This window comes from Hibiscus syriacus, unplaced genomic scaffold (genome assembly GCF_006381635.1).
Source record: "Hibiscus syriacus cultivar Baekdansim isolate YM2019G1 unplaced genomic scaffold, ASM638163v2 tig00110716_pilon, whole genome shotgun sequence".
NCBI classification, from domain to species: domain Eukaryota; kingdom Viridiplantae; phylum Streptophyta; class Magnoliopsida; order Malvales; family Malvaceae; genus Hibiscus; species Hibiscus syriacus.
Genome location: NW_024062835.1, coordinates 2,218,310 through 2,236,057, shown reverse-complemented (window position 1 = coordinate 2,236,057; position 17,748 = coordinate 2,218,310).

The window sequence follows — 17,748 nt, the reverse complement described above, 5'->3', positions numbered from 1 at the left end:
TACGAACATGCCTAATATTGGTGACTACAAATTTAACTCGACAGTCAATGATAGTGAGTTATATAAAGGAATGAAGTTTTCATCCAAACAAGAAACGATGATGGCAATTAAGAATTACAACATTCATAATTTTGTTCAGTCCAGAGTCGATCGTTCCACCACCAAAAAGTATGTATGTCACTGTGTCTAACGTGATAGCGGATACAACTGGATGGTTCGTGTATCAAAGAGGAAGAGGAAAAACAATATATGGGAACTAATAGTATACAGTGGTCCTCACACATGATGTGTTAGAGGGATCAACCAGGATCATCACAACTTGGACTTCGAATTATCTGCCAAGCCATCATGCCCATGGTCAAAAAAATCCCATATAGCTATTTTGGTGTTGATTTCAGCTATACAATTGCAATATGGGTACACCGTCTCATATAGGAAAGCATGGAAGGAAAGCAGAATGTCTTTAAAAAACTTCATGGCGAGTGGGATGCATCTTACAACGAACTACCAAGTTGGTTTAGGGTAGTGCGTAGATTGAATCCTGAAATAATTGTCGACTTCAAAACTTTCCATGCATACCACAATGATCATGATCTTTGTGATCGATGTCAATTCTACCAGCTTTTTTGGACTTACCCACAGTGCATTAATGTTGTGAAATACTCCAAGCCCGTGGTCCATATTGATGGGGCATTCTTGTATGGAAAATACAAGCAAGTTTTACTATTGAAAGTTGTCCAAGATGATAGTTGCAACATTCTTCCAGTTGCTTTTTGCCTTGTTGACGTAGAAGATACAAATTCTTGGGTTTTTTTCCTCAGAAACATATGCTTACATATTGTCACGAAGGAAAAAATCTGTGTCATTTCAAATTGCGAAGCTGGGATCAAAACAACAATGGAGTCTTTGAGTCTAATGTGGCAACGACCCTATGTACAAAATTGGTACTGTATCCGACACATTGCTTCTAACTATCATGGAAAGTTCAAGAAGAATGATGAGTGTCAATTACTTGTGTGTATGGGTATTAAAAATGCCTAAGTTTATTTCTCAATCATTTTCATTTTTATGGAAACTAACAGTAAGTTTTACATTTGATGCTCATGTTACGAACTATTACCTGAAACATTTGAGCTCATGCTTCAAGATTTGTGAGGAAAGAACGAGGAAGGATACAATTATATCAGCCTCATCAACAAAAAAATGGATAAATGCATATGATGGTGGATATCGGTATGGAAACTTGACGACCAACTTGGCTGAGGCTATCAATTCGACCTTAAAGGGGGCACTCCATTTACCAGTAACAATCTTTGTTAAAATGATGTATTTTAGTTTGGCATCTTTTTACCAAGCTTGGGGGGACAAGATAAAACTTGGATGCAAAACAATCATGTATATCACCCAATATTAGCTGTAGATCTACAAAAAAAATGATGCATCAAATGGAATGTTTGTAATAATCTTCTTTAGAACCCATGAATTACTTCATGTCACAGAGATGCCGCGACCTCTTCAAGGGATTCAAGCTAACTCGTTCAGAGTTAATCTACGAGACAGGTGGTGTGATTGTGGGTTTTTTCAAGCTCTGAAGTATCCATGCTCCCATGTCATAGGATCTTGCTCTCATTCCCGTCATGACTATAATTGTTTTATGGATCGTGTATACCGACTTTCATAAGTATTTAAGGTATATGAATTTGAGTTCCCCCTATAGGTAATAAGAAAGACCATGATGAGGTTCAGAACTGGCTTTTATTGTACGAGATCCATCCTTATTAAGGGAGCACGATCGTCCAAAATCCACTTAAATTCATTGTGATGTGAATATTTGAGAGACGTACAGAGAAAACAAAAGATGTGGGCATTGTAGAAACCTAGGACACAATAGAAAAAATGTCCATCTCTTTTGTCATCAAGTAACCGTTGATGTTGTGATGATGTAATAGTTGTTTACGAAATCTAAGTTTGTGTTATTTAATTTTCACTTATTTGCAATTAATGTCATTTGAGCATCACCGAGTAATGGGCTACTCAAGTGAAAATTAAATAAAAACATTACTAACTAAATACAAGAAAATGATACAATTCAAACAATAAGAACAACTAAATTGAAACATTAAATGCATATGATACAATTCGAACAATTAATATTATAAAAACATTAACTAACAAAATAAATAAAAAGTACATAATTAAATAAAAACTTTACAATTGCTGGTAGACAAACAAAATTAAATAAAAACGTTAACAACTAAATAACTCTATCGATGTCTGCGTCTTGAATGTATTCCACATGGCGGTGGTTGTCTATGTCGATGAGGATTTCTTCGTATAACTTGTTCTTCCTCCTCACTCTCATCATCATCATCATTATCATCATCAGGAGAAACTACATTTTGTTGATGAGGCATGGGTGACGATGTAACACCTCCATAGAATAATGACCCTGGAGGTATGTGACTAACTATCCCACCGCTCATAGAAAATTATGAAAATTACAAAAACACCGATATCGATGAGTGTGAAAATTGCATCGGAGGTGTCTGTGTATGTGGTCCACCTTCACCCACCAAATAAGAAACATATGAACCCCACACTGGATCTACAAGCATAGAAGTATAATATCTGCCAAGAGGGGCATAAAACCCTGCGGCGGTGGTATCTAACCCTGCTGTGGTGGCATATGATATGGTTGCAATGGCATCTGATATGAAAGCGGTGGCATCTGAAATGGCTACAGTACCATTTGATACAACTGTAGTGCCATATGAAATGGCTACAGAGTGTACACTGGTGTAGACGGTGGTTGTTGTGATGATTCCAGTGCTACAAGTAAGGACGAGCCGGAAGTTCCTGCTCTCCATCCACGAGTCAGGGAATGATGATACTGTGATGGTGGACGTCTTTGTCGGCATCGATGAATGATCCCGTCTCGTGCTTCCTTGGAAAGTAGGAACGGTTTCATGTTCATGTTGAACCACTAATAATTATCTGTAACTGAATAATGATCCACATAAATGGGTTCCGTATAGGGAATACGTCACATCGGTCATCCCATATGATTACTCACTCGATGTGCTTCAGCAGTCAATCGACTTCTTTTTCCCTCACTTATCTATGATATGCATATCTTCGAGATTTTTAGGTGCTTCCAGAATAGATTGTAGGAAACCAAATTGGTGAAGCACGCAATCAGTAGGATGCCACTTGACAATAGCATAAGATATCAGAGGGACCACATCATCTAGACATCTAATGGGCCTATCAAGTGATGTGGGATGCAAATCCTCATTTCTTCAGTAGAATAAGGAGCTCATTGAAACTAAAAAAAATATAGATAATTCTTATCAAAATAATATTTAATTATATAAAGATAATTAAAAGTAAATAATAAAATTTAAATACACACCTCTGTACCAGCCTTTTGATCAATGAGTAGTCTAATTTCTTCCAATTCATCCAGTAAATCTCGATGATCTTTTCTTGCACTTGACCACATATTCAATGAAAGAATTTCATTATATACTCAACAAAATTATTTATATACGAATTCAATATTGACATTACCTCAACAATAGTGGGAAAACCAACGGGTTTTCACGACCGGACATAACAAGGGCATACGATATCACGACCAAGATTGGAGAAGGAGACATCTGTCGATAGTATTTTTTCGATAATCAGTTGCTCGACACATTTCCCTATACAGAAATGCCAAAATTGCAGAGCCCTAACTGAGTGTTCGGCAATGTGAAAATCTGCGAGGTAACGCAACCACATATAATGAACTTGGTTGCGTGATTTGTTGGGCATCAGGATCCCTCCTATGAGATGTAATATGCAAGCCCGTTCATACATGTTAACATGTTACTCGGAGGCATGGCGATTCAAATGTTTAAAAGTTGTATCCAACCAATTTAACGGTATTCGACCACCGTTGAAAATAAGCAGGACACCTCCAAGATACTCCTCGCACAAGAATGCCAGTCACCATTCGCCACCCCAGAAATCACATCCCCATCTACCGGAAGCCCCAAATGTATGAAATATCTTTCAGCGTAATTGTACACTCTCCACACAGAATATGGAATTTGTATGTCTCTGGTCTCCACCTCTCAACTAGTGCAGAAATAATGTTGGATTCAAGGTTACAGTGCCCTTCATATTTCACTACATAATTCAATCCAGCCTCGGCTAAATATGGCTAGACACGAGTAGGTATCTCTAAGTTAATGTTACGGATAAATTGATCTAATATACGATATCTCTCATAATTTAATAAATAGTTTACAAATTAAAATATAAATTAATACTAAAAATTAAATAAATAAAACATTCAAAATAATTAAAATAACAACACAATTTAAAATTGTTACCGTATTGGTAAAATACCTCGAGATATGATCCTCATCTAAACGTAGCAACCCACCTTCTATTTTATAACTGCAAAAAGTAATAAAAATTAGTACAATAAAATTTAATAAAATAATAAATTATTAAATAATTCTAATATAATAGAAAATATTTTAGCTTCTTAATATAAATATTAATAAAATAATAAATTATTAAATAAATCTAATATAATAGAAAATATTTTAGCTTCTTAATATAAATATTGATAATAGGAAGAATGTTAGAATTTGAGATTTGAGTGTGGTTTGAATGTTGTGTTGGGTGTGGTATTGGGGAGAGGGGAGGGAGGAGACGGGTGGTAATTAATGTGGGAGACGGACAATTTGGGAAATAAAGGAAAGACACAGATCATGATATGCGCCTTTCGTACGTGTCATAACCCCGCAAAAGCGCAAATGGTGATCCATGCTTTATTGCAACCATATCAGAAAATGTGATAGATCGGTAATATTTGAGGAAATAGTATCCGAGAGGTAATTATTGTTTGTAAGGATGTTATTTTGGTAAAAGCACCAAATTATTGCGGTGTCAAATTATGAGTTCAACTATAAATAATTTTAACATGTTTTAATTATATTGTCAAGTTTTTTTTAGTTATCCTTACGGTTTCAAGACTTCATTCTAACTAATTTAACCAACCCGTATCATACACCTAATTTTGGTTGGTGAGTCTTTCAACAGAGATTTTATGCCTATACAAAGATTCGAACTCAATACCTTACTTAAATTATATCAAGTTCTTTACCACTTAAACTACCTATGTTGGTCATTCCACTTAGTTTTTTTTTAAGACTCACTTAATAATACGTGTTTGTTGTGAACTTACTGCAATTTCGGATAAAGAAGTAGAGGAAATAGGGAGAAAGGAAGATAAGTAGAGGAGAGTGTTTTGATAACAATTTTCGATACCCTATTCTGTTACACTATTTTTCTTTATAAAGTTAAACAACTAGGTCAAAATGCATGAATTCACCCGATGTATTTTGCTCCTTAACACGTGTTCTCTTGAACAGTTGTAATGATTATAATTGTTGATTTGGTTACTCCTTTGATCTCTTATTCATAACAGTGTTATTATCTTGTTGACATATATGTTGGTGTTTATAAATAAACCAAAAACAAATCTATGATATATTTATTTTTAAATCTATAATTAAATTAAAATTTAAAGATCATTTTCTCTTTAAAGTATATTTTTATTGAGTTGTTTTTAAAATTATTTTTTAAAACTTTTTGTTCCGTAAATGATCAAAAGTTATCTTTATTGTTATGTTTTTTATTGTTAAATTTTTTTATTAATCAGTGTATCACATGGTAATTTTGATTAGTTGATTTTAATGAAAAAAGTAAATAACATGCTAAATTTTTAAGATTTTATTTTCTTGAATTTGGTCCTTCAAAATTTATTTAAATAAAATAAATTGACACTGATTTATTTTTAAATTTTTTAGTTTACTTTAATATTATTTTATAATATTTTTATTTATTTTATATAATATATTAATTTCAACGATAAAAACATGATACGTGTCATCATTATTGGAAGAAATAGGAAAATAAGAATACAAATTAAGAGATTTGAATCTAGGTCTTTTAAGAAAATCACTAAATACTTAACCAATAAGTCAACCCTTAAACTTGATATATTATGGATAAAAGTTAATATTTTGATTAAAATAAGATTGAAATTAATTTTTATAAATATATTATTAAATTAATATTAATATTTTTTAAAATTAATATATTCTTCCATCAATATTAACGTACTGGATTCCCACATCAATATTAATATATTTTTCAATTAATTTAATTTAATTTATATTCTTAATTATTATTAAAATATTCTTAAATTTGGATTTTTATTTTGTCCAATTCAGTTTCTAAAATGAAATTGATTAACTCAGGTCTAAACTTTTTTTTAAAATTTTACATGTAATTATTTTCAAGGTTAATTTCATAAATTTCATTTTTATTTTTGTATCCTAGAATTATTTTTTAATTACATATTAATCCCTTAATTTTCTAATTAGTGAAATTTGTATCCATATTATTTTTAGTTTGCCTTGAAATGTATTTTACAATATGATTATGTGTCTAATTTCATCTTACTACTGATAACTTCATTATTTGGATTGATTTGAGCAATATTTTGAGTTGTTCAATTAAGTTATTAGAATTGTTTGTTAATTGACGACTTTTTCAAATGCAAATGAGTAAAAAATGCCGCTATATTTGGGGAGCTAGAATGATTGTTTACTGTGATTTGTTGATTTAGTGCTTTTATCAGTTTTAGAGAAAATTATTAAAATGCCACTAAAATTGATTTTTTATATTAATAAAATTTAAATTAATTTCAGAATATATTAACAAATTTATAAGCTTTTGCCTCAGTTGTATTTGAAAAACTCGTCAACTAACCGAAACAAATCATTATAAGGATTTAGTTGAATGACTCAAAAAACAATTCTCAAATCAGTCTAAAATCCAAAGGATAAGTTTGGCATATTAGATGACAATCACTGAGTATCATTAACGATGAACACTATTAATTTAATTTGTAAAATAAAAAAATTATAAACGACTCAACGTATAATTATAAACTAGTTAAAATCTAGAGGTAAATTATTTAAAATAAAATATTAATTATATTATTTTTATATTTTTTTGAGTAAACTATACCATTGACCACTAACTATTGCCCCTTTTCATTCTAACTATTATTTTTGAAATTTTATCAATCATGTCACCCAATTATTTAAATGCATTTAATCAAGTCACTTGTCGTTAATATTTAACGGAAGAGATGAGATGACAATTAATAAAATTGATATAATATTTCTTACATAATCTATCAAAATTGATCATAATTTTAATTAATACAATATATTTAATCCTCTAATCATATGACGGTACATGTTATAAAAATAAATTAAATTAAGAAGCTGCTGGTAAAAGTTGAACTTGGATCTCCAAATTGGATTTAGCAACCTTTACCAACACTAGTTCTTAATATAATATTTATAACATTTATTATTTATCTTATAATATAACGAAGGACAAAATAATGAAAACAAAAGCAACAATAAAACAACTCAAACTTTGGCCTATTACTACGGATAGGCACGGGGCAGGATAAGTTGGCTTTTTGGTGCCTCGACCCGGACCCAAAATTATATTATTTATACCCAATCCCGTCCGTCTCAATTCGAATATATTAATATTTTAAAATAATTAAAATAATATATTTATAATTATTGATTATATTTAAATGGTTAAAATAATATATTTTACTTTAAACTCGACCCGATCAAATATATATATAAAAGGATAAACTAATAATTTATACCGGGTTAGATCAGGTCAATAATTTTTCACCTTAAACTCTCCCCCAAAGCTATCTATTAAATAACCCACCCCAGATATATGAAATTTAAAGAAAACGACCCATATTAGATCGGGTCATGTCAAAACCTTGACTTCATATTAAATGTCATCCCTGGGTCGATTTTTTTGGACAAAGTAGGTTAAATAATAGATAGCTTTAGGGGTGGGGTCAGTTTAAAATAAAAATCATTGACTCAACTCAACCCGATATAAATTATTAGTTTACATGTTTATATATTGAATTGAGTCGGGTTTAAGGTAAAATATATCAATTTAACAACTTAAAATATTTTAAATGATTATCAATATATTATTTTAACTATTTTAAAATATTAATATATTTGAATTGATTCAGAGCGGGATCGGGTATAAAATATATATTTTGACGTCGGGGCCAAGGCGGCCAAAAAACTAGCATGCCCTGCCCTGTTCCTATCCCTAGTAATAGATCAAGGTTCGAGTCTGACCTTCCTTCTAGAATAAGACACATAACAAATGATGCAAATATTTTTACCAAATACTGGTACAGGTGCAGTGGTAGAAGTAGGCTTATTTTACTTTAAAGATCTAGGTTTGACTCTTCCCATCAGTCTTTTTTATTCAATTTATTTTCCTTCTATAAGATGGTGCCACATGTCAACATTTTATTGGAAGAAAATTTATTAAAGTTAAATATAAATTAAATTTAAAAAACCCTCCAATGATGTCATGAAATAATTAAATAAAATTATTACCAATTTGATAGATTGTATAAGGAATAAATATTAAATATGTAATTATATCAATTTTATCAATTGTTACGTCAGCTCTTCCATTAAATGTCAACGACAAGTGGTTTGATTGAATATATTTAAATAGTTGTGTGACATTATTGATAAAATTTCAAAAATAATTTTCAGAATGAAAAGGGACAATAGTTAGGTGATCAATGGTATAATCTTTTAGAATTTTAAATTTTTATAAATTAAATTAATGATTCTCATTGTTAGTAGGGCTCAACGATGTTCTCCGAACGTTGTAGAATTTTTCAAATCCAAAGCGTCAGCTGCATGCATGGTTGGCTTGACGAAGGATCCAAATTAAATCAACAGCCCATGCACGATTCAGGAGTATGACGATGGCTCATTTATCAGTGAGATCGCGCCCTAACAGTCGGATTGAACTGATCAAACTCAAAACCAAGCTGCCAAGCGAGTTAGAGTCCATCATGGATAGCCCAGAGTTCGGTTTGAAGAGGGTCAGCCATGCCAATAGCTCGATGAAATCCATGAAGCCAAGTACCCGAGTTATCACGAAAAATACCTCCAATAGAAGCTGCACCCGTTGATAAACAGACTGCATGCTCCATCAATATTTAAAGCAATGCAGTTCGAAGGTGGCGGGGACCATTGGATGACGGTGCAAGGACGGACAGTGGGGGACGACGGAGAGGAAAGAATGCTGCAAGCCTCATAATGCTTAGCCCAGGTGATGCTGCGATGGATAACAGAAGAGGAAGGGTGATAGGTATTTGTTAAGATAAAAATCATTACGAATTTTCCAAATCTGCCAACAAAGAGAAACAAAGGAGACATGCCAACTAACACCCATTGTGGAGGAGGAAGTTGACTTTGTGATATTGATAAGAATCCAATCAGCAATGTCCAGAGAGTAAAAATCTTGAGGAAGCAAACCTTGCATGGCATGGTTCCAAATGTCTCGAGCATAAGTGCAATCACAAAGGGTGTGGAGGACAGTCTCGTTAACAGATCCGCAAAGAGGACAAGCGACACTGTTGGCTAGGTTGCGTTTGTGGCGTTCGGAGTTGGTGAGCAGCTTACCTTTGAGAGGAAGCCAAAAGAACAACCGGATTCTTTGGGAAACGGGAAGGTGCCAAATAAGCTTCCAATGGTTGGAGTGCGGATCCCAGTCGTTTTGTTCGAAAACTTCATAAGCATTACCAATGGAGAAGTTCTCATGCCAACGCCAGTTGCAACAGTCAGCATCTTCCAATATTGGAGGGCGGATGCTGATAATCTGGGAGGCAACATAATCAGGAAACAAAGTAAATATCAAGTCAAGATTCCAAGCGCCATTATCATTCATAAGATCATGAAAATAAGGGTAGCGATTCGGGGTTGAAGGGTCGAGAACAAAATCACGCAAAGGAGCAAGGCGCAAATATCTTCTCAGACTTTGATAATAGAACCATTGCCAACGGACCACGCTATATTAGGCCGAAATTCATCCCAGAAGTTGGACATAGATCTCCAAAGAGGGGAGCAAGTGGTACGCCTGATAGTATTGGGAAGAATCACTGATTTTGTATTTTTGGCGTTGAAGTTGAACCCAAACGGAATCAGGCTTGGTGATCAAAGCGACACCGATTTTCATGAGAAAAGCCTTGCTATAATCATGAATACGACGAAGACCAAGACCGCCTCGATCAAGGGGTTAGCAAAGAGCTTCCCAATTAATATGGGAAATTTTAGGTGTCGTAGGAGATTAACCCCAAATAAAGTTCCTGATGAGCTTCTCGATGTCGTGACAAACCTTTTTGGGTAGAAGAGTAGTTTGCATGAAGTAAACAGGGATAGCTTCCAGAATCGATTTTGAAGAGTTACTCGTCCAGCAAGGGAGAGCGTTTCGGTAGCCCAACCAGAGAGGCGAGAGCAAATTTTATCCATACAAAACTGTTATACAGCGGCGTTTTGAGAGTAAACGTCACTAACTTTAAACATATAGCGGTGTTTACATTTCAAAAGCCATAAATTTGTAACTTTAGCAGCGTTTTTATGCAAAACGCCGTGAAAAAGTAGTACTTTAGCGGCGTTTGTATACAAACGCCACAATAGGTTAATCTATAGTGGCCTTTTTTTAACAAACGCCGTGACAGAGTAGTAACTTAGCGGCGTTTTTATACAAACGCCGCAATAGGTTTCATTCATAGTGGTGTTTTTCAATAATGTCATGATAGAGTTGTACTTTAGCGGCATTTTTTTACACACGCCGCAATAGTTTGGTATCTTTATGGCGTTTTTTATATCAAACGCCCCAATAGTTCAGTGCTTTAATGGCGTTTGGGTTTAAAAATACCACAAAGTTTAAAAGTTTTATCTCCCTAACCCTTCAGCCCGTTCTCACTTTTTATTTTTCCTAACATTTTCTGCTCCCCGCCGTTCGCAAGGACCCAACAAATTTGTTGTTAATCGGAGCCGTTTGACGCCATCGTGACCTTCACCGCCACGCCCATCACGATTCCGTCGTTGTTCCCAGTATCACTGTCACCGTTCGACTCCGTCGTGACCTCTCTATCACTGTCGAGGTAATTTTTAAATTCCAATATTTGAATGATGTTGGTATTTTCAAGCATTAGTTGGATCATTAATTTAAAAAATATATATATTTTTGTCAAGTTACCCTCTACGTCTTGATTCTGCGTTGAATGGCTTTTGTAACCATTTCTTGTTTTGTACTTCCCTTAATGGCAGTGCTTTCATTCGTCCATTACTAAGAAACGGTGCAAGTATGTTGCTTTTGCTTCAATGTTATCTGGGAGTTTATCTATAGCTTTAGTAATGCCATTGTTCTAATATTTCTAATTTTATTCATTGGTGGTCTTTATATCAAGACAAATGTTCTTATTTGCATATGATTCAGGTTGAAACAGTAGATCAATTCGATGTAATCTTTCTTCTTTTAGCTTTACGTCGAAACGGTCCCCGCCATCTTTTTAGAGTTTTTTCGAGGATCGATCAAATTTAATATTGGGACATGTCAAGTTTTAAAATAAATACATAAATATACAAATTTGGAGTCACAATCGACTTTGGGTTAGGTAAGTTGAATACCTAAAAATACCTTTTAAAATAATTTTAAGAAAAGTAATTTTAAAAGATAAAAATTTGATCTACGTTTGAACAGAGATTCGTTTGAAAATAGGTTCGGGAGTCGGTTACGTGTGGGAAAAGATTAGCACGCCCACAACGCCCAACATTGGTACTTACACGATTATATGTCATCTCAATATTAAAATTGACAAATTCGAATAACATTTAAATTATGATACTTTTTTAAAAAAATAAAAGGGATATTATTTTATACGAATAATCCTTGAAAATATCTCCCTAGTTAATTAAGGGGATATTTTTATAGATTCCTTGTACAAAATAGTATTACCTTAAATTTTAAATACAATAAATATTTAAAAATAAAAGATTAAAATAATAAATATAATAAATTTAAAGTTCAAATTATAAAACTAATAAAAGATTAAAACTACCAAATGTAAATAATTAATATGTTAGGTACAATTGTAAATAAACCAAAAATATTATTTACAATTAAAAAATTAAAATTCAAGGATTAAATTATAATATAATCAAAATTCATGGCCATAAATAAAATAACACACAAGTAAGGTACTGGAAGTGTAATTTAACCCTAATAAGTTATTCATAATTAAAATTAAAAATACTAAAATAATAGGGACTAAGTCAGATATTTACCCAGAACATATATAAATTTGGTTAGTGACTAAAATATAAACAAAATAAAATTTGACATCCAAATTAAAATACAGGGAAAATTTATTCAGTGACCAAAATGAAATTTTACAAAGCTAAGAGGACCTAAAACGGGGTTTACCCATAAGCTTAAAACGCATATACCCTGCCATGAAACGACGTCGTTTCGGGTTGGGTATAATACCCCTAAAATCGACCATTTAGGCATTAATCCTTCATTTTTTTCTCTCTCTAAAAGAGAGAATCCTCTCGGTTCTCTCTTAATTCCCTCACCTGAGGGAATCTGGCCACCAGGCCGGTCGCGGTACACCGACGTCGGCGACCACCGCCGGCCACCCTCCACGGTGGCTGGAGTTAGGAAAATTATCCTAAATCGAAAATCTTTCAATCCTCAAGCCGAATCCAACATTCCCTTTCCCTAAAAGTTACCTCACCGTCCTAGATCTAAGAAAATCAAAGGAATTACCTTCAGTTTTCGACGATTTCCCTTTTTACGGCGGCGTTCGGCTTCTTCGGTGGTAAGTTCCTCTTCCTTTTTTTCTATTTTTTTCTCTGTTTTTTTATTTCTCTTCGTTGGTGGTTGCTTTCGTGGTGTCCTGTTTGCAAGTGATGAGGAGTTCTTTTATAGGCCCCCAGAGTACACCTTTTTGACCGATTAAAGGAGGGATGCCCGGTGAGTCACCGGGGCTATGGTGGTGACACACCATAGGGGCGACTAGGTGCATTAAATGCACCCAGATCTTCTGGATCTGGCTGGCGGTCTTCAACGGCGGTGGCAGAGTGGAGCACCTGGTGACGGCAACTTATCCTCTGGCTAGGTGGCGGCTGGCATATCCCTAAGGTTATGATGAAACCCTAGGGTTTCTAGAAAATCATCTGGACCGTTGGATCTCTCACAAATCCAACGGATGAGGGAAACAGGCGGCGCTGGAGAAGATATGGAAAACCCTAGGGTTTCGGGTCTTGGGCTTCTAGGGTGATTCGGGCCTAGTGGGTTAACTTCGGGTTTGACTTTGCTGGGTTGACCCAATTTGTTGTAATGTGCTTCGGGTCACTTGTAACTGGGCCTTTGGGTTATAATTAGTATTGGGCTTGTAATAAAATGTAATTATTATTTAATAATAATACTAAATAATAATAATAATACTAATAATTAATATTAAACAAGACGAAAATGATTGTCTACAACTGTCCCTCTTTGCTCATTTTTGTGTTAACAAGAATAGAGCAAAGCCGAAAAGTCAAGGAGTTTTCATCTAGTTGACTTCATGCTTTGATGGGAAATATGCTCCACTCTTTTTTCAGGGGAGATCAGACTTGATTCGTGCCTCTTTTTCGAGTAGTTAGATCAATTTTGGAAGATGGGTCTACTCTACTATTTATTCAGGGGAGATGAGACTTGTTTTTGCCTCTTTTTTGGGTAGTGAGATCAATTTTGGAAGACGGGTCTGCTCCACTATTCATTCAGGGGAGATATGTAACACCCATATCCTGTATACCCTTCCGTACACGAGATATAGATGTAACATCACCTTTAAAACAGTTCCTCATTTGAAAACCTGTAATTTTTTTTCTTTTTATAAAAATTTTAATTTGCTAATTAATAAAACATGCATTAAACTTAAGTAGATAAACAAAAAGTAATGTTCAAACATTTAACCATTTTACATCATTATAAACCAAATGCTTTATAGAGCGTTTTTACTAAATCTATTACATACCAACTAAATACATCAAAAGTGGACATGAATGTCGTACTATTACTGACGAGGCGACAATTGCTTTGATGTCCGATGATCTCTTTACTCTGCTTGTATTATGACCTACGCATGAATTAAACACACGTTAAGTATTTACATAGTGAGGCAAAACTAATAGTACGATGAAATCACCATATCATTATTTCATATTGATCAAATACCAATTCATTATTTCCAAGTTAGTATCATTTCGTTACGATGCACACGTAGTGCCTATACGATCATTCATAAACATATTGTGAATTTCGTGGGTTGCACACATAGTGCCAAAATGGTTGTTCATCAACATATGATGAATGTTGTGAATTGCACACTTAGTGCCGAAACGGTTGTTCATCAACATATGATGAATTCCGTGAATTACACACTTAGTGCCAAAACGGTTGTTCATCAACATATGGATGAATTCCGTGAATTGCACACTTAGTGCTTATTTGGTAATCACCATACAAATATTAAGCAATTATACATCTATGACTATTATAACACGTAGGTACATAATAAATACACTCACCTGGCTTGCCTTGCTATTGTATCCAAAATGCAAAGCTAATTACTCAGGTACTTTGCCTTTACCTTTCGTTTTGGTTGACTCGGGAACTTGATTTCGATCTACTCAAGCATCCATTAAAGACACATACAATATCAATCATTAGTATATTCCCTAACAATTATACTTAAACAATACTTAAGAGTACATATTATTAAATTTTCTATAACAATATCAACATATCTTAAAATTTCTGGCTCAATAGTATCGATACCCCTAACATGGTATCGATACTACTATACTATGGTACCGATACTCTATTACGGTATCGATACCATTTTTGCATTCTGTTATCAATGGTATCGATACCTTCCTCATAGTATCGATACCCCCTTGGTATCGATAATACTTGCATTAGTATCGATACTGCTCAGCTGATACTTCCCATTTTAGCCTATAGTATCAATACTGTTCTATCAGTACCTATACGCTTACCCAAATTTTCCATTTTTCATCCTGATTCTTACCCAAATTTGGTCAAATTTCCTTATGTTTACACCCAACAATGCTATTAAACTCTTATTTACTTAACCCTACTAATTTTCCTTTATTTAGCTTATTAAAACATGTCAAATCTCCAAAGAACATTTCGATCTAATAATCACATCACTCTTTCTAACATGTTTTTAAACCCATCCAATGCTTCTAATCTCTTATTTACTTCTTTGATAAGTCAATTATACAAATAAACATCAATAAACACTCATATCTTAACATATCATTCCAAAACCCATTTTCTTAAATCTCCAATATTTCATCCATCTCTTAGTTTTGATCCTATTTAATCCTTCCTTAAGCCTCTATAATAATCAATGTTTCAAGAACCAACCAAAAAAGAAAGAAGAAACTAACCAAATAAAACCTTACATTTGCTATGGAGGAGAGCTTTTTCCATAGGAAAGAAGAAGAAAAGAGAGATGACTTTTTGTTAACCTAATATCCCCATTCCCTTACTTTAATACCTTACTAAAGAAAATGAATTTAAATTTGTTTTCCTTTAAAGGACCAAAATGCCCTCTCTATTCATATATTAATACAAATTAGTCCAAAACATTGTTCCAAATCATTTTCTCATCTTTTAGCATTTATTCAAATAAATCCTAAAATTTTTAAATCTTTTCAACAAAGTCTTTGATCCGATATTTGGGGCATTACAATATCAAACTTGATCTATGCCTCATTTTTGGGTAGTCAGATCAATTTTGGAATATGGGTCTACTCCACTATTCATTTATGGGAGATCAGACTTGATATGTGCCGCTTTATGGATATTAAATTATAATTAAAAAGAATTTGTTCCTCTATTATTCCGGGGAGATCAAACTTGAAATTGATTTCCTTCACTACTCTTTCGTGAAGGCCAATATGTGAAATAAGAAGAATCTGCTCTTCTACTCTTCCGGGGAGATCAGACTGGAGATTAATTTTCTTTACTATTCTTTCGTGAAGGTCAATATCTGACATGAGAAGAATCTGCTCCTCTACTCTTCAGGGGAGATCACACTTGAGATTGATTTGCTTCACTACTCTTTTGTGAAGGCCAATATCTGAACTCCTCTACTATTCCGGGGAGATCAGTCTCGAGATTGATTTGCTTCACTACTCTTTCATGAAGGCCAATATATGACATGAGAAGAATTTGTTCCACTACTCTTTTGGGGAGATCAGACTCGAGATTGATTTGCTTCACTACTCTTTCTTGAAGGCCAACATCTGAAAAAAGAAGAATCTGCTCCTCTACTATGCTGGTGAAATCAGACTCGAGATTCATTTGCTTCACTACTCTTTTGGGAAGGCCAACATCTGAAATAAGATGAATATGCTCCTCTACTCTTCCGGGGAGATCATACTCGAAATTGATTTGCTTCACTACTCTTTCGGGAAGGCCAAATCTGACATAAGAAGAATCTGCTCCTCTACTCTTTCGGGGAGATCATACTCGAGATTGATTTGTTTCACTACTCTTCCATGAAGGCCAACATCTGAAATAAGAAGAATTTGCTCTTCTACTCTTCCGGGGAGATCAGACTCGAGATTGATTTGCTTCACTACTCTTTCGTGAAGGCCAACATCTGAAATAAAAAGAATATGCTCCTCTACTCTTCCAGGGAGATTAGACTCGAGATTGATTTGCTTCACTACTATTTCGTGAAGGCCAACATCTGAAATAAGAAGAATATGCTCATCTACTCTTCCGGGGAGATAATACTTGAGATTAATTTGATTTGCTGCTTTTTCAGAAAGACCAAATCTGGCATAAGAAGAATTTGTTCCACTACTCTTTCGGGGAGATCAGACTCAAGATTGATTTGCTTCACACTCTTTCGCGAAGGCCAACATCTGAAATAAGAAGAATCTGCTCCTCTACTGTTTCAGGGGGATCATACTCGAGATTGATTTACTTCACTACTCTTTCGTGAAGGCCAACATCTGAAATAAGAAGAATCTTCTCCTCTACTCTTCATGTGAGATCATACTCGAGATTGATTTGATTTACTGCTTTTTCAGGATGACCAAATCTGACCTAAGAAGAATATGTTCCACTACTATTCCGGGGAGATCAGACTTAAGATTGATTTGATGCATCGTTTTTTCAGGAAGACCAAATATGACATAAAAATTCTCTTCACGAGGAAGTCAAAGATTAACTTTGCTGGGGAGTCAGGGATAACAGAGATGTACTTCACTTCACAAAGAAGCCAAAGATTGGCTCCTCTGGGGAGATAGGGATAATAATAAAAATTGACTTCTCTTCATGAGGAAGTTAAATAATAACTATGCTAGGGAGTTAGGGATAACAAAGATTGACTTCTCTTCATGAGAAAGTCAAAGATTGGCTCTTCTAGGGAGTTAGGGATAATAAAAATTAACTTCTCTTTACGAGGAAGTCAAAGATTGACTCTACTGGGGAGTCAGAGATAACAAAGATTGACTTCTCTTCACAAGGAAGTCAAGGATTGACTCTACTAGAGAGTTAGAAATAACAAAGATTGACTTCTCTTCACGAGGAAGTAAATGATAGACTCTACTGGGGAGTCAAGGATAATAAAAATTGACTTCTCTTTACGAGGAAGTCAAAGATTGAATATAGGAAACAAGATTGAGTTTCCCAGAAAATATGTTACCAAAAATC